We start from the raw sequence: 21,791 nt of genomic DNA, 5'->3' as shown, positions 1-21,791 counted from the left end.
CGTATTGCAAAAATAAAATTGCTGCTTGGACATAGCCTAAGCCAGCCCTCCAGACTCCGCTTTTCTATTTTCTTTCACTTCCGCGCACTCTCTCCCTCAGGTTGAATGAGACATCTACGTTGGTGGTCTCGGGGACTCCTGCAGGTCGGTAGTCCCCCGGCAGACGTGCCGGACCCCAACAAAGGAATATGAAGGAATATCACATCAGCAAATCAACTGGTGTGATTTGATATATAGTAATAAAGAAGGAATATCATTTTATCCTGAGACACTCAAATGGCTGTTTCCTTCCTCCTCCCTTCATTGTGGAAACTCAGAGAATAAATCCCTGTTGTGATTGGGAAGAGGTGATCTCATTGCTGAATTCAGACGTTTTAGTCAATTTAGTTAATTTGTTTTTTAAGAGGTGAGGTCTTAATTGTTGCCCAGGCTGGACTTGAACTCTTAGACTGAAGTAATCCTCTCACCTTAGTCTCCAGAGAAACTGGGACTACAGTTGTTTTCTATTGTCACATAAAAGATTACCATAGACTTAATAACTTGAGACCCATTTATTATTCCTCCAATTTGTAGCTCAGAAATCTGAGCAAGCTCAATGGGTTCTCTGCTTAGGGTCTTGCAGGGTTGATCAAGGTGTCAGCTGGGGGAACTATTATTTGGAAACTGAGGAAACTACATGTAGTTTATTCTGGTTGTTGACCAAATTCAGTAACATGAACTTGTGAAAATGAGGTTCCTTATTACTCGCTGGCTGGCAGCTGAGGCTGTTCAGCTCTAAAGCCTCCATGCATCATTTGCATGTGACGTCTTCCATCATCAGAGATAGATAATCCTTCAAATCTCTGATTTCCTTTTCTACTGTCAGCAAGTGAAAACCCTCTGCTTTTAAGAATCTAGTGTGATTACATTAGGTCCCCAGTTTCAGAGGAACTGATTAGTAATCTTAATTACATCTGCAAGATTCCTTTTGCTGTGAAACGTGGCACATTAGAGGGCATGATATCTTACTGTTTTCAAAGTCCCCTGAATTAGAGTGGAAAATCTTTGGGACCTGTATATTTTTAGAATCTTGCCTACCAGAAAAAAATATTAATCACTTCTGTGTTCTGTCCTACTCATTTCCCCTGTCTACATGTTAATTTCTGTCTTCAGTGGAACTCATGTACCTCTGGTTTCTGAAATACCAACTTGCTCTTTATTAGCAGCCTCATCTGCAGAGAAGTGTTCTCTTTCTCAGCTCTGCTACATCAGTTACCATGCTCTCACTTGCTTTTCACTCCAGAACATTAAGGACACCTCCCGGTTTGTTGCCTGATTGTCTATTCTCCGTTCTTTTATCTATTCCTGTAGTATACTTTATTTGTCTTTTTAAATGTATCAGAGATAATGTGTCATTCAATTCTCCATGTTTAAACAGATGTCCAGATTATTTCCTCCAGGTTGTACTGTGTGATGATTAGGCAGTACGAATAAGCAGTTAACACAAATGACGATGTAGTGTACACAATGCCAGATAAATTTGATCTTTTTGGAGTCAGCTTCTGTGAGTGTTGCTTTCAAAGAAATGCAAGTCTTCTGAGAGTCTGGAGAAATTTTATATACAGTGAGAGATGAGAGAGAAAGGAAGGGAGGGTAAAAAAAAGAAAGAAAGAAAGAATGGAAAGAATCAAGGAACACTAGATGTCTCATTGCCATACCACATTTCACATTCCTGTACACAATCTTACTCCTACATTTGCATCTTATATGTAAGATTATCTGAAATCAGAAAATCCTGGACATTGAATAAACCCAAACATTACGTTTTATTTAGGGTATTGGTTGAGACATTCTCAGGATGAGCTAAATTTAACAGTTTTTTAAAAAAATTATCTAAATTATGGTACAAGTTATAGATAATACTTACCATTCTGTAAAATTAATTAATTTATATAAAACACATTTACTGAGGTATTGAAGTGCTGGAATACTATTTTATTATAGGTGCTGGAGATTTTAATTATGGTAATGATAGCACTAATACAAAAGCAATCATTGAGGAAACCATTGCTAGGTATCAATCATGGTGCTAACCATTTCATGTGCATTATGAAAGAGCTTGAAGTTTCATATTTTGTCCCTAATTGATGAAACTGAGGTTTAATAAATGCAGCAATTTGTTAAAGGCTAGATATCTAGGGTTAGATTTTGGCCTCTGTCTTAGGTCTATCACAAAAGTCTATGTTCATGGTTGAAATAGTAGGCTGAATCATGTTAAGCCAAAAGGACTTAGACTTCAACATATGTATGTAACAGGGGAAAGCCCAGAAACTTAGAGGTCAAGATACAAGTTAATGTAACTTCCATATGATTTATCTGAATTGCATTATTTTCTAAGGTAAGTACTGACATTTTTGAGAAATTAACATGTGTTCATAATGAATAATGAAAATAAGTATGGAAGATTTGAGGAATATAAAGGATTTTAGGCAAGAAAAGGGCTGGACGGTTACATTAGGAAGCATTGGGTAATGAGGAAGCACCAGGAAGGCACTGGGGTGCCAGAAACATAAAAGGTTGGGACAAGGGCAAATAAATAACATTGGGTTCCAACAAAGACAAATCTCTTGTAGAATATACTCTCCTTATTCTCTCAATTATCTATTCCTCCATTCTTTCTTGCTAACAGAACCATATATTTGAAAATTGTATTATCAGTTTCAGGGAAAATTATGAATTATTTAAACCAAATAACGTCTTTGCCTCACTAGTGACTGATTTTTGCATAAGTATATCAGTGAAATCTCAACTTGAAAAGAAAACAGGTGTAATAGTGGATAAACCTCTGTGGGGCGGTCTCTTTCCTCTAAAAGAGACACATTCAGAATGAATTCTTCTGTACCTAGGATTATTAATAAATGCAGCAATTTGTTAAAGGCTAGATATCTAGGGTTAGATAGGATTATATCGAATGCTTAAGGATATCAGCCTGACATACAAGTGAGGAGCCATAGAGTAACAAAGCAGAGAGAAGGTAATAATTTCCATCCTTATGGCTGTCAACTGATACGACCACCTCTAATGGTTATTGTTCTCCTCAACGTATTGCATTGTGAAACACATTGTCGTAGTGTAAGCTAGTTTGTTATAGCATTAGCTGAACTTGTAGCCAAACCATGATACATATTACGTATCTTGTATTGATATTTATTGTTTTCTAACTAGGCTGTGTGTAACTCACAACCTTAAAGTACCAAGATGAACTGTATTTCAAACTGTTGTGCTATAACAGACCTGATTTCTCCATATTTACCGCAACATAAACCAAGAAACAAAGCTGGAATGAGTGAGAAGATGAGCTAGTTTGAGTAAGCTAACTTAGCAATAAAACTTGGGATTTATACTTGGAATTTAGATAGATCTGGAATTAGCTGTTTACAGCACAAGGATGTGCAGAAGGGATTTTTGAACTGCATTTTAATGATTAATAGAAGTTGTCCTTAAGGTTTAGGAATTTGTTCCTTTTCAGATTGGTTTAAAGCAAATCAAAGAACTGAGGGCTAAGCCCCAAAATTACTTATCAATAGAAAGGAAAGGAGAAAATGAAAGAACATTTAAATTCTTCTCTCTTAGTCCCCATCCCCTTTGATCTCTATTTTATTGATGTGTTCCATGTTTTCTTTGAGAAGGAGCTTATTAGATGTTCTACTTTAATATAATCAAAATAAAATGTGAGAGGAATCAAAATTCTCTAGTTTAAAACTGATGTTTTATTCCCTTGATTCCATTAAGCCAAGCTTAATCTAATGTTATTTCAACAGATAAATAACTAGAATTTTCAATTAGATTATGCATTCATTCAACAAAATTTATTAAATATCTCTTTCTAGTTCATGCATCTTCCTAAGTGGTAAAAACAACAACAACAAAAAAAGTTAAAAGAGAAAGAGAGAGAGAGAGAGAGAATTGTCCCTAATCTCTTCAAATTTATATTTTAGAAGTGACCTTATTTTTTAAAAATGTTAGTATTTTAGGGAAGTATTTATGCAGAAAAGTAAAGCAGATAAATGTCATAGCCAAAGCCAGCTATATGAGTTGTATCTGGTATTGGAGAATGACATTTCATAAATGATAATGGGAGACGACCTCACTATAAAGACAATATTTGAGCTGATAGCTGAAAGAAGGAAGCATGAAAGTTATATAATTCTCTGTTTAAGGCATACTGCAAACAGAGAGAAAAAAATGCAAAAATATGGGAACTTGTTTGAAACTTTTCAGAGAGACCACTATGGCGGGAGAAGAGTGACATGTCAAGAGAGAGGATGAAATCAGAGAAGTGTTAGAGGACCAGGTATTGTGGAGCATTGTAGGCGATTAACTACAAAGGCGTTTGTTCTTATTCAGAGTGAGATGAGAAGTCTATAGATGGTCTTAAAAAGAGTGTGACATATTTCCAAATGAAGTTTTTGTATGTGATTTTGGTCAACATCATTCTCTTTTACAAGGAACTGCCATATGCATTATAGAATGTTTAACAGCATCTATGGCTTGTACCCACAAGTTTTCCCTAATTTTGACAAAGAAAGATACATTTAGACATTTCCAAGTATCCCCCATTAAAGGATAAAATATCCTCTAGTTAATAACCAATGTCTTAACTGGATTACATTTTTTGAAATTCTCTAGTGATCTGAGAAACATGAAAATAATTTGGTAAAGGCTTTTGCCAATAATCAAGAAACACTCTATGGGTATCATCGTTGTAGTGAATATAGTAGGTGGGGGGAGGGTGGATTCTGGGTAGATTTTAAAGTTACAGCCTACAGTATTTGTTAATTTGGGATAAAAGAAAAAGAAAGGAACAACAATTATTACCCATTTGTGTCTCAGTACCTATAAAATTGGAGTTGCTGTTTACTACTGTAGGGAAGAAACAATGAAAGTTTGGGTTACACTTACACGATATAAATTAGGACATATGTTCTGGACCTGATAAGCTTTGTATATTTGTTGGAACTCCAAATAGTGATGCCCAATAGGGATTTGGGAAAATAAATGTAGAGTTGAGGAGGGATATCTTGATTTGGGTTACACACTTGGGAGCCATCACCATAGACACTAAACCTTGTAACTGGGTGAGATGAATCATGCAATGAGTATGACTAATACTAAATGTGGTCAAATATTAGGAAGTTAGGGAGATATTGAGAAAGCAAGAAGACTGAAAAGAAGTTAGGAAGGCAAGAGTGAACGGATTGCAAGTGATATTAGCATGTGATGAAGCCATCAAAACCTAGTTTCTAGGAGAAGAAAGAAGAGGCAGAAACTTTTTTAAAGAATATGTGACCTCGGTTGCTCTTTTGGTGGGTTAGTGTGATGCTCATCTATTACGGTGTACTCCAAACAGACTAAAAAGTAACGAAATAACACGTAATTCATGAATAATTCATTTTAAAAGTTCTGCCATAAAAGGGAAGAGGTGGGGTAACTGTGGAGAGAAGTAGAATAAGGAAAATCATTTTTGTGTTTGTGTGTGATTTTTGTTTGTTTGTTTTTTTAAAACTAAGCGGGATTGGAATAGGCTTGCATGCTGAAGGGAATGATTCATTTGAAGGGAGAAACCACAGCAGACTGAAGAAGAGCAATTGCTGAAGCAATAGATGTGAGTAAGCTGGAAAGGATGAAACCTAATGCAGCGGAGAAGGGTTGGCTTCCGCTGAAGAGTTCTTCTGTGATAAGAGGAGAGAGGGCTAAGCACGTGCTTAGCAATAAAGGTAAGTTGGTGTGGAGATTGGAGCACAATAAAGCTCTCTTTTGATTACATCTATCTTCTTGAGATTGAGAGTAAGGCCTTCAGCTGAGAGACATGTTAGAAAAAGAGCTCTTTGAAGTTTAAGGTGAAAATGATGTGAAATAGTCATTTAAAGACTAGGGAATTGTTCTAAAAATAGACCAGAGGCTTCTTAGGACCAATCAGGGCTAAGTTAGTGGGTGGATACGACTATATGAATGTGTGTAAATATATTCTTTAATATAAAATGTTTAGCAAGTATTTTCACATTTAATCTATATTTTACTTGGATTTTTAACTAATCTCCCTGCACATTCACCTATACCTTTTTATAAATATTTAGATAGTTCTCAAATATAGCTCAGTTAGAACATTTATTGTATTAACCCTAAGCCTAAATGTACTTTAACTTGAAAGGATATGAATATCCTGTGACATAATTAATGAGATCACAAAATCTAGATGCAAAATACTACTTTGAAAGTAAGACGGCTTATAAAAGAAAGGATTATAAAATATGGTGAAATGTAGTCCTAAATTCGACAAGCCTCTATTAGTCTCCTATGACTCTGTGTCCTAAAAGCATAAGCAAGTCATTCAAGAACATAAAATAGGTTATTTATCTCATTATAAGAGCTCTAACTGGATTTTTTTAAAGGCATGAGTAACATACTTGGGATTAAATTAATTAAAGGAGGAGAAAAGTTGCCTTCCGCTGAAGAGTTCTTCTGTTGATAAGGAGGAAAGAGGACTCAGCATGTGGGTTTTGATAAGAAGAGCTTCATCGGGCAGGTAACATTTGTTCTGGAACTTAAAGAATGAATAGAATAAGAATGAAGAGTATTTCAAACACAGACATAAGAAACTGGAAAGACATTTTGGGTAGGGTGTGAGGGAAGAACAATCCATTCTGGTTAACCACTTCCAAGAGAGGGTAAATAAACAGACACATAGATACTATTGATGTTATATTGAAGACATTTCTGAGGCATTTGGAAGTTACCTTTAGACTAGGAACAGCTGACCTTGTTCAAGGTAATCCGACCAGGAAGAGTTACATAAGCTTTCTACTTAGAAAGTTAATTGCGTGGAGAATGGACTGAAATGTGGATGGTTAACAAGAAGGTCAGTTAGCTGATTCATGCAGTCTGAGAGTTCTGAGGAGTGGCTGACTCAGTGAGGTTGGTAAAAAAGCAACCAGTTTAAAGGAAACATTTAAAGACTTCCCTGACCAGCTAAATGGGGAGGAAGGAGTGATAAGTGAGAGAAAGGATCAGTTATATCCCAATAGTTGTCCTTTGAAACTGCTCTCTTATAACTTTCAGTGAGCTAGACTTAGAGGTTTTAATTAACATATTCAAAGGACACATAACCACATGTGAATGTGATTAATGAAATAATTGTTTAGATAAAATTTCTCTTATCTTAAAGCAGATAAAACCTAGATAAATGTGTTTTTGATCTCATTAACAAATATGTTTAATCAGATTTTTAAGGATTTTCTTATGGTTGCTTGTGAAATGAAGTTAGTTTTGGTTAACATTGGGGGAAAAATAAGGTCTGCGTTTCTTTCATTCCTTATGATTCTATGATTTATACTTTTACTTGAATACTCTGATGTTTCTTCATTTCTAGTTCCTACAGTGCCATAGACTTCAGAAAGTAGCAGTTAATAAAATAAAAGCCTAGAGCATACAAAATGTTTTTTTTATTAGCTCTGCAACTGAGATAGCCAAACTTCCAAAGTAGTAAATCCCTATCTTTAAAGGGTAAGAGGCTGATCAGGCAGTTCATATACTAAATCCAAGGGCAGCAAATTAAATAGCCTCTGAAAATTAAAAATCACTTCACAATGAACATCCTTATCACAAAGCAAACCATAATAAATAACCGACCATCTCTTTTCTATTGGAAAGAACTATACATAGTAATTGGGCAAAATTAATTTCAATGAGACTCCTGACTTTCTTTTCCCTGATGAAATTAGTATAAACTAACAAGACCTGTGAACTGTTAATTTTTTTAAATCATTGCACAAAAATCATCAGATTATTGATTCTATTTACATTCTCAGTTGTAGCTATTTAAATCACTAACAATAGTAATGCTGCCAGAAATAAATATGCTGCTGAGGATTTATCTCCTTATAGATTTGCATTCAAACAGTCAGACATCTGCATTTTTCACCTTCCTGAATGTAAAACTAAGCTAAACAATCGACTTAATTATAATCAGGATATTCTGGCACATTTGCCACAAAGAATCCTTTTAAACTAATAACAAAATAAATACTTTTGTATGTAACATTCAAATGTGATGTGCAATTTCCTGATGGTTTACAGAAATTGTTTAAAATTAGCTAGTTCATTAAATAGTTTTTAAAATCAATGTAAGCTTGGAAGAAGATAGAAATTTCTCAGGGAGACAAATTGCTTTTTGAAAAACAGGTTAATTCATAAGAAATTTTTCTTTAACACCAAAAATGAACACACAAAAACCAAGAGAATGGTCAAAACCACATGAAAAAAACTGTGATGCTGATTTTGATTAATTTATTTTGTGGCCTTTGCAGGTTTACTGTCATAAACTGGAAATTATAAATACTTGACTGTATTTATACACTGATAATTATATGAGTATGCCTGTAAACATTCTATAATTTTTGTTTCAAACAAATATGTTTTCATCTGTTTTTTATGAATGGTCACAACTGGATTTTTGATGCCAGAAAAAATAGCAATAGATTTTAGAAAGGAGCCCATATTCTCTTGGACCTTGAATTATTCCTTCCTACTTGAGAAGTAATTTTCCGCATAAACATATGTTGCTGTGAACTGATCAGAAGTGTTTAGGTCAAAGAAATCAGCACAAAAATTATTTAAACAACACCAAAAAGCCTCAAAAATCTTTTGCTATTGAATGAAGTGTGGATAATCATGGAGTAGTGTGTTGAGATGGCCTTGTAAGACGCTGTCATGTATTATCTGATTGTGCTTTGCTTTAATTTGCTCTACTTTTTGGCACTTTGCATATATTGTGCTTTTTACAAATTGAAGGTTTGTGGCAACCCTAGGTTGAACAAGTCTATTGGCAGCATTTTTCCAACAGCATGTGCTTACTTCATATCTGCATGTTAAATTTTAGTAATTCTGGCAACATTTCAAACTTATCTATTATGATTATATTTGTTATAACAGTCTGTAATCAATGATCTTTCGTGTTGCTGTGGTTATTGTTTTGGCATTCCATAAACCATGTCCCCCATATAAGACAGCAAACTTACTTGATAAATGTTGGTGTTCTGACTTCTCTACCAACCAACAGCTCCCTCATCTCTCTCCTTATCCTCGGGCCTCTCTATTCCTTAACACACAATAATATTAACATTAGACTAATTAATAACTCCACAGTCAATCCTAATGTTTAAGTGAAAGGAAGAATGACACATTTCCAACTTTAAATAAAAAGCTAGAAACTATTAAGCTCGATGAGGAAGACATGTTGAAAGCTGAGATAAGCCTAAAGCCTAGTCTCTTGTGCTAGTCAGCCAAGTGGTGAATGCAAAGGAAACGTTACTGAAGGAAATTGAAACTGCTACTCCAGTGAACACATGAATGAGAAGAAAGCAAGTCAGCCGTATTGCTAATATGGAGAAAGTTTCTTTGTCTGGATAGAAGATCAAACCAGCCATAACATTCCTTAAGCCAAAGCCCGATCCAGGGTATGGCTCCTAATTCCCTTCAACTTACTAATGGCTTAGGTGAAGAAGCTGCAGAGGGAATGTTTAAAACTGGCAGAAGTCAGTTCATCATGTTTAAGCACTGGTGCCATCTTTATAACATGAAAGTACAGGGATAAAATGGCAAGTACTGAATGTAGAAGATGCAGGAAGGTATCTAGAAGATCTAGCTAAGATCATTGATGAGGATGACTCCACTAAACAGAAGATTTTCAGTGTAGATGAAACAGCCTTGTAATTCAAGAAGATGGAACCTGGGACTTTCATAGCTAGAGAGGTAGAGTCAATGCCTAGCTTCAAAGCTTCAAAGAACAGGCTGACTCTTGTTAGGAGCTAATGTGGTTGGTGACTTTAAGTTGAAGCCAATGGTCATTTACCATTCCAAAAGCCCTCAACTTTAAGCATTATTCTAAATTGACTGTCTATGCTCTGTAATAAGAACATCAAAGCCTGGATGATGTTTAGCATCACTAATGCTGATGTTTACAGCGTTAGTGAACCTTTTAAGCTCCCTATTGAGACCTACTGCTCAGGAAAACAGAAATTCTTTCAAATTTGTACTGCTCATTGATAGTGTACCTGGTTACCCTTAGACCTCTGATGGAGATATACAAGGATATTAATGTTGTTTTCATGCCTGCTACCACAATATTCATTCTGTAGCCATGGATTAAGGAGTCATTTGAACTTTCAAGTCTCTTTATTAAAAAATACATTTTGTAAGGAGATAGCTCCCATAGATACTGATTCCTCTGATGGATCAGGGCAAAGTTAATTAAAATCCTTCACTTCCATAATTTATACTTCAATAAGAAAGGATTCATCATTCTAGAGGCTATTAAAAATATTTGTGATTCATGGGAGGAAGTCAAAATGTCAACATTAACAATGGTTTGCAAGAAGTTGATTGCAACCTTCATCCATGACTTTGAGAATTACAGGACTTCTTTAGAGGAAGTATCTGCAGATGTGGTGGAAACAGGAGACTAGATTTAAAAGGGGAGTCTAAAGTCGTGACTGAATTGCTACAATCTCATGATAAAATTGAGCAGATGAAGAGTTAATTCTCATGAATGTGCAAAGAAAATGGTTTCATGATACAGCTTCTACTACCGATGATGATTCTATGTACATTGTTGAAAGTACAACAAAAAATTTAGAATATTACATAAACTTAGTTGATAACGCATTGATTGAGTTTGAACATACTGACTCAAATACTGAAACAATGTTTAATGTTGATAAAATGCTGTCAAACAGCATAGCAGTCTGTAGAGAATATTTTGTGAAAGGAAGAGTCTATTGACATAGAAAACTTCATTGTTGTCTTATTTTTAGAAATTTCCATAGCCACTTGAACCTTCAGTAATCACCACCCCATAGCAGCCATTATCACCAAAGCAAGATCCTCCACCAGCAAAAATTACAACTCACTGAAGGCTCAGATGCTTGTTAGTATTCTTGAGCAATAAAGTACTTTTTAATTAAAGTATGTACATTTTTTAGACATAATGCTATAGACTACAGTATATTATAAACATAACTTTTACATGAACTGGAAAACCAAAAATTTGTGTGACTCACTTTATTGTGATATTTATACAATATCACAATATTGGTCTGAAAGCTGGTCTCACAGTATCTGTGGGAATGCTGGAAATATATAATAGCTATGCATTGTGACCTTGAGTGTGTGTGTGTGTATAAATATGATTTATTAAAGCAGTGAGGTGTGAAAGCAATGCATGTGAGTTAAAAACCCATGTTCTATCTCTTTTATTTTTTAATAGCTGAATTCCTTGTCCTTATAAAATTTCTAAAGTAAAGATAATACAGTGAAGTAAAGTAGGTAGAACTTAGGCACCCTCAGGTTTTAATAGAGCTTAACAATCCTGTGAAACTTCAAACATGAAATTTGGCAACATGAGACTCTAAAGTGAAAGTGTATTTCCAAGTTATAATATATTTGTGGCAGGACCACTTAATAAAATATTACATTATTATTTGTCTTTCCATGTTTTCTTCTTCCTCAGGTTACATATGTAGTTGGGATTTCTGATTCTTTGTCATCCAAGAGTTTGGAGAAACATAAGTTAAATGAACATTTTGTTTTCATAAATGTTCAACGCAGTGAGGGAAGAATACACTCTGTTCTAGAGCAGTTGAAAGAAAGCAGAGAATGTGGGGGAAGTAAGTACAAAGTGAGAAATCCCAATAGTGAAGAAAGGATTAACATCTGTGATTCTTACCAGCGATGATGACACTGATTCCTGGCTGCACCCTAGAGGTAGCAAAACCTCAGAGGGAAATGGTTAAATGGTAAATGCATAGGTGTTGGACTCAAACTCAGCAGTTTCCAGCCTTGTTTGAAATTTTCATATCCACTTTATTACATTGAAACAGCTTAGAAATATACAGAGTTTTTTTCCCATGGATTACTTTGTGTAAAGATGGAGAAACCTTCCCATAATATAGTACAATAACAGACAAGATGGAAATTCTCAACAGTTCAATGTCAGAAGTTTAATGTTACATTAGTCTTGACAGAGGACTGGCAGACGGATCAAAAGGTAGAGAGTGACAGAGCAAAAATTTCAATATGTCTTGCACAATGCAGTCTTAGAACAAGGTGCACACCCACAATTCATTTAACCTTTTAACAATCAAAAGTGCTAAATCATCTGACCCTAAACTACTGTTTAATTTTGTTCTTTTAAAGAACTCTTTAGTTATTGAACTTGTTCCCAAAAACTTTGAAATAAGTATTTTAATACTATGAAATCGATCTTGTAGTATTTTTCCTTTCTTTAACCATTATGTTTCAAGTATGAATCGTAATTCCAAATGTCCATGAATTGTCATATTTGCGAGGCGAAAACCAATAGCGGGATACGTTATTTCCCTTCTGCAAATTCTATCTGGGAGGTCTTCTTTTTCTTTTTCTCTCTTGGAACATTTTGTCCCACCTTTACAAATGTCCTCATGTTATTATGTACTCACACTTCCAACAGGGCAAGCAATGATCGTTTCTGTCTGGAAGGCGTAACTGCTCCATGTATAATGGAGAAGACTGAGGGAGCTCTGTGAAGCATGTGCCTATAAGAGGTACTCATTTTGGTTTTATGAGTTAGGAGTCAGAACTATTTTTTCTTTGCCTTTTAAAACCAAGCATTTTATAAATACTAAATAAGGTCGTCACAATTAAACTTTGTCAATGTTGCAGCAAACGTGGGCTTTTAAATCGTATGTCTTCTCAATTAGGATAAATTCTAAAATCCAGGTAGTCTACGTTTTTTAGTTGGTAATATTGTGAAGAAAAGAAGTGACTTTCAAACTGTATGTGTAGGTGTGTCTTTATACATAGATACATCTCTTCATTTATAGTGTGCGTATTCACACTCAAAATTCCATGTTTTGCTTTATCTATGGTTTTAGTCATCGGTAGCAGGAAATATATATTATCTTGAAGTAATTGTCCATTTGACTTAAAGTGGCACACATTAGGACTAGTTAAAAGTTAATTGGCAAGTCTTTCAAATGTTACCTTTACACTTTTACAAATAATCTATATACTCAGCCTTTAGAAGCTTGTAAAGGCAATACAGATAAGTTCTTCTCCTGCCAAGTAAACAAGTAAAAATTTCTTCTGTATTTCAAGAGGTTTTTTTTCAGTGTGAGAATTCTTTTGTGAAAGAAGTCTCTTTCTCATTTGCAGATCACAGGACTATTTTCGCTTCTTGTCCATTCTCACATTTGGATAAAACAACTTTGTTTTTGAATGCATACATAAGCCACCTGGCTTGCTTTTCATCGTCAGCCTAATGGGTGAATGGAATGAGACTGCCAGCAGCTTGAAGCAAATCTAGAAAGGGCTGTTCTGACAATTTCTAAGTCCTGAAAATAGCACACTGCCTTTCTGATAGTGTATTCAATTTATTTAAATGGTTGTGCTGAGGGAAAATCATTTTTCCTTCTGTTGCTCCGTTCATTATTTTCAGCTTCTTATGCCATTTGACTTGATTCACTGACTCTAAGATCTCTGTCACCTTCTTAAACACAACTTGAAAATAGATTATTTTTTTCAAGGATGAAGCCTTTTATATTTTTCACTGATCAAATTCAATTGCATATTCATTTATTAAAATATACATATACAACATAATATGGATATTTTTGCATATTATATGCAAGATATGTTGATCAAAGCAGCATATCCACCAGTGTTAATTACCATATAGGGTTTGAATTCAAGCAAAATCCACAGTAATGCTTACTGGCAGACTGATTTGAGGGAAGAAAGAATGAAAAAGGCTGGGAAATCAGTTTCCTTACCTTTGTAAAGCATTTATCATTTTGAGATGGAAATAGTAATATGTTTCTTGTCATGATTGTTAGTTTATACTCTGTGCTTTCGAGATTTTTTGTTGTTCTTCTTGTTTATTTATAGGTGTCTCACTTAGTTTCAGCAAACTTTGAAAGTGACTTAAATAGATAGAGTACAAAAGGAGACATTGAAAAAAATCACTTGGAAAATAAATGGCATAGAAAAAAATGGCAAAGAAAAAGACCATGTAAATCTCACAGGGAGGACACAGCATGGGTTATGGTCAAAATTATTTACCAAATCTATTACTAATGGATGGCTACAAATTATCTTAAAGCAAACCCCAATGATAGTAATAAAATCAAATTAGTTACTTAGGGGAGAAAAAATTTACACCCGTATTAAAACTAACTTCAAGTTAAATGTCAGTAAAATCACTGTTTAAGAGTTTGGAATAATGTGGGCCACATATTCTTTTCTAGTATTGTCAATAATAATTAGTTAAATAGTTTTATTGTATTACCTAACATAAGCCAGTTAAATATTGTGTACATTGATAACAACAAAGGAAACACTATATACCATAACCTTGACTCAGTAATTTTTTTATATAAAGCCCTTCATTTGATTTTGTTATAGAAAAGTAAGAGAAAATATAGAATTCTCTAGTGGAGACTGCCATATGGTTAATCAGAAAATAATGCCCACTGATTCTGATCCTCTCTGAATATCATTTTTTATAAGCATCAGTATCCAGAGGCCTATGTTCAACTTAACTCCTTTAGCTTATTGTAACTTGCTTGCTTCAAAACCAAAGTATGAGAAAAAGTTCATCCTAACAGAAATCTCCACAGGTTTATCATTTCTATATTATACTGGAGGTCCTAGCTAAAACAAATAGTCAATTAAAAGATATAAAACCCAAGGAAGAACTAAGACTATATTATTTTGCAAATTACATGATCTTATATGTAGAAAATCATAAGAACTAAAAGTAATTGCAAAAACTACAATAACTTTTGCACCAACCTGATAATAAATGAGTTCAGCATTATTGCAGGATATAAGATCAAGATACAAAAATCACTTTCTATACATGAGTAATGAAAATATAAAAGTAAAATTAAGACATTTCCATTTTTTACAAAAAGTTATAATGTATTTTACAGAGGAAGTACAAGACTTGCATACTTAAAGCTACAGAGCAGTATTAAAAGTAATCAATAAATGGGAAGACATCTCATGTTCACTGAATTATTTTAAAGTTGATTTACAGATTCAACACAATCCCTATCAAAATCCCAGCTTCCTTTATTGAAGAAATTGGCAGGTTGATAGAAAAGTTTATCTGAAAATGCAAGAGACCCACAATAGCCAAAAATTCTTGAAAATAAAGAAAAATTTTGAGGACTCATAATTCCCAATTTCAAAACTCACTATGTAGCTACAGTAATCAAGATATCGTGTTAGTAGCACAGTGTAGGTGGAAATTAATGAACTAGAATTCTGAGTCCAGAAATAAACTCTACATTAATGGTCAGTTGATTTTCAACCGAGTAGCCAAGAAAATCCAATGAATGGAAGAAGTCTTTTCAACAAATGGTGCCAGGGCAAATGGAAACTCATGTGCAAATGAATAAATTTGGAATGGTACTTCATAACATAGAAAACATTAACTGATAATAGATTAAATACATAAATATAAGTGCTAAAATTACAAAGCTATTAGAAAAATATGTAGGCATGATTATTTTTCTTTTTTAATATTTATTTTCTCCACCGTACATCCATTTCTTTGACCTTGGATGAGGCAATGGTTTTTAGATATGATATGAAACCACAAGCAATAAAAAAAACATTCATTAAAATAGTATTCACTAACTTTAGTGAGTACTATAATATATGTATACTATAATATATTAAAATGTATATATGATACTATAATATATTAAAATGTATATATGTATACTATAATATATGTATACTATAATATATTAAAACTCTTACAACTCAACAGCAAAAAGAAAAATGGCACATTTTTTTTTTCTTCTGAGATGGAATTTTGCTGTGTCACCCAGGCTGGAGTGCAGTGGTGCAATCTCGGTTCACTGCAACCTTCGCCTCCTGGGTTTAAGTTATTCTCCCACCTCAGCATCCCAAGTAGCTGGGATTACAAGCATGCCCCACTATGTCTGGCTAATTTTTGTATTTTCATTAGAGATGGTGTTTTACCATGTTGTCCAGGCTGGTTTTTAACTTCTGACTTCAAGTGATCTGCCCACCTCAGCCTCCCAAAGTGCTAGGATTACAGATGTGAGCCACTGTGCCTGACCACAAATAGTAGAATCATAAAAAAAACTAAGGATTTGAATTGATGTTTTTCCAAATAATGTAATGTATATAAATGCCCAATAAGCATGTGAAAAAAAAGCCCCATATAATTGGTTAAACCATGATATACCATTTTCTACACAATAGGTTACCTAATCAAAAAAATGAAAAGTAAGTGTTGGAGATGATATGGATAAATTGGGACTCATGCATTACTGTGGGATTGCCAAATGGCACAGTCATCTTGGAAATCTGTTTAGAATTACTTCACAAAGTTATACATAGTGTTAACATCTGATCTATCAATTCTGCTATTAGGTATAAACCCAAGATCGGAAACATGTACACACACAAACACACAACAAGATTCAAAGCATCACTGGTTATTATAACATAACCATAAAGTGAAAACAATGCAAAGTTTCCATCAATGAATAAATAAAATGTAACTTATTTATATAATAAAATTGTATTCATCATAAAAAATGGGTCACTGATACATACAACACAGTGAATGAATCTTGAAAACATTAGATTGGCTTTTCCTATTGTCTGTTGTTTATCTTTTGTGACTTTTCATTTTTTCTATGTTTTTGTTTATTTTTGTACTTTTGGATGCTCTTCCCAAGTTTACAGTTGCAATGAAACTGAGTCTAGGCTCATAAACTCAAAGTGTTTGAATCCAAAGCATCTTTAAAATACGATTCAGTCAAGTCCTCTTCACTCTAAAGGGAAAATAAAATTAATCTGAATTATTTTATCAGAAATAAACCATTTTTGGCTCTGGAGTTCTAAATATAATTACCTCTTTTAAAAGGTGGCTCAGAAGGGAAATAGGGACTCTTCTAGGTGAGGGCTGAAAGATCCAACTGTATTCTATCAGCAGATCAAAGGTAAGAAACAACTTGGGCGAGCAGGATAATTTTATGGGAATGATGCAAATTAGTAGTCATTAAACAAATAGAGTTTTGCTGCTATGATTTTTCAAGTGTAGAAATAAGATGTGATAACTCTGATTTGTGTTGGATTGCCAATTAAGAAATACAAAAAAAGAAAGAAATTTCTCCAGAATATGTGCTGATGAACTCTCTACAGTATATTTTGTTTCAATTAACTGGGAAAATGTAACTAACCTGTCTTTGGCAAAGTTTTACTGTAGGTATCAGTAAATCTTTATTGAGAAACAGGAAAAGGTAGATAAATATAGGAGAAAATAAACCTCATAAAATTAGTCTATAACAAAAATAATATAAAATTTAAAATCTGTTGCACACCAGTTCATGGAAGACATACCAGTTATTAAAAATTTTATCCCAATTTTTCCAATAATTCCTTAAAAATCTATTTTAAACAACATAATTTGAATCACCATTTTCTGAAAACATTACACGATTTTCATATCTTTGCCTTTGTTTGACCAATTACCATTACTTTTATTTTGAAGTCTTATGTAGACATAAGTAGCCAATTGATATGGCTATCTCTTGCATTAAAATCCCTTTGTGCTATTGCAGAACAAAAACAAAAACAAAAACAAAAACTCCGTTATGTGCTCTGTGGCTCCCTTGTAACTTAAATTTTAATTAAGTTTCTTCTATAGCACTTATATCTTTGTGAAGAATATAGTAAACTCCTGACAAATTTATTAATTATCCTAGAGATAATAAATTTCTCCTTAACATTAACTTTCTCCTTCTTGAAGGTCTAACCAGTTGAATTGCATATGGTAGATAAATGTCAAACAATTTTTACTTTTCTTTTATGGTATATGAGATACTGATGGATTTCAAAGGGATAAACTAACTATCAAATAAACTTAGGCGAAAAAATGAATGGAATATTTTCTTTCAATTAGCTTAACTAGTAAATTTGGATAAGTGTATCTCCCTTCGGCTTCCAATCCTATTTGAATTTGCTGTTAGACAGGTATTTTACACTTTTGGTTTGTATATTTATTGTGGAAAGCAGAAAAGTACCTGTTCCAGGAAATGTTAGCCGGTCAACTTGATGTCCAGAAATGTTCTGCCCCACATTTGGCTCCTCCGTTAATTTTAATAGCTTCTTGGAGGTCTTGAGCTTAATTGTAAGGTTCTTCTCGAGGTAATAACTGTCCTATGACAACAATTTATTACTTGAATTTAAGGGTGAAGAATATAAACAATAAATAGAAACAATATTGGCCCCTTAACTGAGAATACCTTCTGTTAGAATGGCAGTTTGCTTCTCTCTGTTTTAAATCAGCCATACTTCGGACATAAAAGGATACAATTATTATTTTGCCACACTTATTTACAACCTGTTTTTTCAAAGATCTACTTCTTTGAGAAAACAGGTTGTAAATAAGTGTGGCAAAATAATAATTTGTCATCATATTTTCAAAATACAATGAAAAAGAAAAATCAAAATTTTAATTGTTTTGATTATGAAGATGTTTAAAACCTTATATTTGAGATCCATTATCTTTTAACATGTATTGAAATTTTGTGTCCTTTAAAATAGACCATATACATTCAAGGGTATTTTAATAAAAATAATTATTATTATAGGAAACTAACATCTTTAATTATCTTTAAGTTTTTTTCCTGCTTATAAACCTATGAATGTTTATAAAAGATAATTATTAATTTGATCAAGTATTTTAAATGACTTTTACATAACTAGTCTAACAAACGTGATATTTTTTTCTCAAAACCTTCTATCTGTTGTATAATTATCTTTTTCCAAATTCTATTTCATTTCTTAATTTGCCCCCTCCAGTGTCTACATCCCACTCTTAGGACAATATGACATTTTTGTGACAAATGTATAAAAATTGGCAAGTGCAAGGAAAGGTACAATAAAATCTAACAAATATTCAAAGCCCAGCTGCACTTCATGTTTAAACTGCTTTGCACTGCTCAACAAGAGGCTTTTGGTGAAACTCTGATAGAACCCTTCTTTCACCCTCATCAATTTTATTCATTTTTTCCCCCAGCTCTCAGCTATAGATTATAGGGGAGTTCGTTGGAAGGCAAATGAGTGAAGTATGCTTGGTAATAGTTGGTTCATTCCCTTTTTTCTTCATCTTTTCTACAATTCATGAAGTGCCTTTTGAATTTTGCAAAGCAGTTTTTAGATCAGTTGGAAGTCAGCAAAAATTTAGCATTAATGAGTTCATTTCCACAAAAATTGGCTTATTACCATGCAGACTTCCAGTGTTATATGGTTCTGGTTTTATAGTCATTTCTTTTATTCATTTATAAAGATATTCTCTTACCTGCCACGTGTGCAAATAATGAGACTGGCAAAACATCCACTTTTTAAAAAGTAATTGCAAGTAAGAAAAATATAACTTCGATAACTGATAGTAACTGAATTAAGTAAAATAAAAATTGTATATAAAAAATTGCATACGATCACTGAGAAATTTTATTCACACTATTATTTTATAAAATAAATATAGTGATGATTTGATTAATAGTAAAAGGTCAAATAATAAAATTTTATATATAAAAGAAATTCTAGATTATTATAAACTTAACTGAAGGAAGATTATAAGTCAATATAATTATGTTTGAGGAATGTATATAAGAAAGTTATGTATGCAACAGATTCTAATATAGTTAAAACACAGGCAGCTGAAAACAAATTTTATATAAAAATCATTTAGAACAGCAAACTATTAATATATAATTTTCTAGTTGAATTTCTAACATATATGTCTATCACAACTTCTAGAAGTGATATTATGTGAATATTTCTTCCCAATTTTCTCTTTGTCTTAGTTCATTGTCTTTCCTTGATATACAAATATCTAAAAGTAATATAAAATAATTTTTTTATCTTTAAGATAGGAGAAAATCTGACAAGGGCTGTGAAAGACCTGTATAGGGAAAACTATGAAACACTCCTGATGAAAACTAAAGATGGCATAAATAAACGAAGAGCTACACTGTGCTCATGTGTCAGAAGCTCAGTATCACTAAGATATCTATTACCTCCAAACTAATCAATACATTTAAAATAATCTCAATCAAAATCCCTTCAGGCTGTTTTGGAGCAATTGATAAACTCACTGTAAAACTCATATGGAAATAGAAAGGATCTAGAAGAGCTTTTGAAAGGAACTTTCAAAAGCAAAACCAAGTTGGAGGACTAATTCTATCTTTATTTCAATACTATAATAAAACTACAGTAATCAAGACAATGTGGGTATTGTAGCCAGGGGAGGGAGTGGGACATCCTGAAGATGCTCCCAGTTCCCCAACCTGCCAAGGTCCTTGGCCTCTTACCCTAAAGAATGGGGAAAACAGTCCTGGAGGTGTGGTGAGCTTACCATTCAAATAAATATCATGGACCCAAAGAGTTTTGCAGAAAAAGCAATTTCTTTGGCAGACAGAGACAGAAAGACAGAGACAGAGCTCACATGCTATTGTGGGAGGGGAATTCAGAGGGTATATCTCTACAGGTAAGGAGTCTTGGAGTTTAATCCTGGAGTTACTTCCTCCTCATTCATGTTCTCATCCAATGAGAAGAGTGCTTTCAAACTTCCTTTGGAGTGATTGATCTTTGACTCTGACACCAGATTGGCTGCTTGGTCCACATCCTAGCCCCCTCCTCCCAGAGATTTCTGCAGGCTTTTTGGACAAAGAAGCCCACCTGGATTCCTCTACCTAGCCTACACTGGAAAACGAGACAAATAACTTTATGTTTCTGGATGGGGATGTGGATGGAAGTGTGGCACTGGGAAACTCTTGCCTTTGAAACAACACCCCTGGTGGACCTGGGAAGAGAAGTTTTTTTCCTTAACACAGTCCCTCAGTCCCTTGTCTGAACAGGAAAGTCCAACTGCCATTGGGACACAGGCATCAATTGCTCTTTAACTACTTCCTGCTGAATTGGGGCCTAGAAAGGGCCTTACAGTTGAGGTTTCCTCCAGAGGGTCATCTTCCAGGGGTGCAGGTTGATCCAGAGGTCCATGACAGAACTCATGAGCTAATGACATCCAGGGTTCCATTTGCAGGACCATTTGTGACCTCATGGCCTTAATTCTAGAAGAAATGAATTTGACAAGAAGGTTAAAGATGAGAGGCCCAAAGTCCAGCAATAGTAGATTGGTTATAAACGGATCTAGAAAAGGGTAAAGCCAGGACAGCCAGTTGTTAAACAAGCTCCATGATCCTGTTTTTTGAAGGTGTTTAGCCCTGTGTTTATTCAGTCCCTGAGTTCTTTAACTTTTTTAAGACAATACCTGATTATTTTATAAAGCAGCAGCATTCTTCTCCTAAAAAGAGACAGGTTCCTCCTCTCTCTGTTGTTAGCAAATTCAGGCCCCCAAATTCAGGGCCCTTCTATTTTGAAGAGCTACAACAGCTAAATAGTTAAGCTGCGTCTGCAGAGAGAATTCGCAACCTTTTTTATGTCATTATTTAACTGCTGAGATAGCTTATAGTAAAACTGAGTAGAGGTAGTAACTTCTCCAATGCCAGTACCAAGTTCTCCTATTATTTCACCCTCCCGCCACTATGAAAGGCATAACTGGAGTTTGAATATGGCATGGCCTTGGTAAGAGAAGACTCTTCACCTGAGAGTCGGTGTAAATTGTTATGAGGTGGGCACTAGGAAGAAGAGGAGGAGAGATAATT

At 34.0% G+C, this 21,791-nt stretch overlaps 1 long non-coding RNA gene across 1 annotated transcript; it reads right to left on the bottom strand.

Annotated features, from left to right (window-relative positions):
- Positions 1–16,619: 16,619 nt before the first annotated feature.
- Positions 16,620–21,220, bottom strand: LOC144581617 (uncharacterized). The gene is made up of 3 exons (XR_013532674.1): positions 21,068–21,220; positions 18,144–18,279; positions 16,620–16,892 (listed from the first exon to the last, which is right to left on the bottom strand). It is a non-coding gene; the product is annotated as an uncharacterized LOC144581617 (long non-coding RNA).
- Between the last annotated feature and the right edge of the window lie 571 nt (positions 21,221–21,791).

Source organism: Callithrix jacchus, chromosome 2, assembly GCF_049354715.1.
Source record: "Callithrix jacchus isolate 240 chromosome 2, calJac240_pri, whole genome shotgun sequence".
Lineage (NCBI taxonomy): Eukaryota > Metazoa > Chordata > Mammalia > Primates > Cebidae > Callithrix > Callithrix jacchus.
Note: the sequence above shows the minus strand (reverse complement) of the source record. Positions and strands in the feature narration are given on the sequence as shown.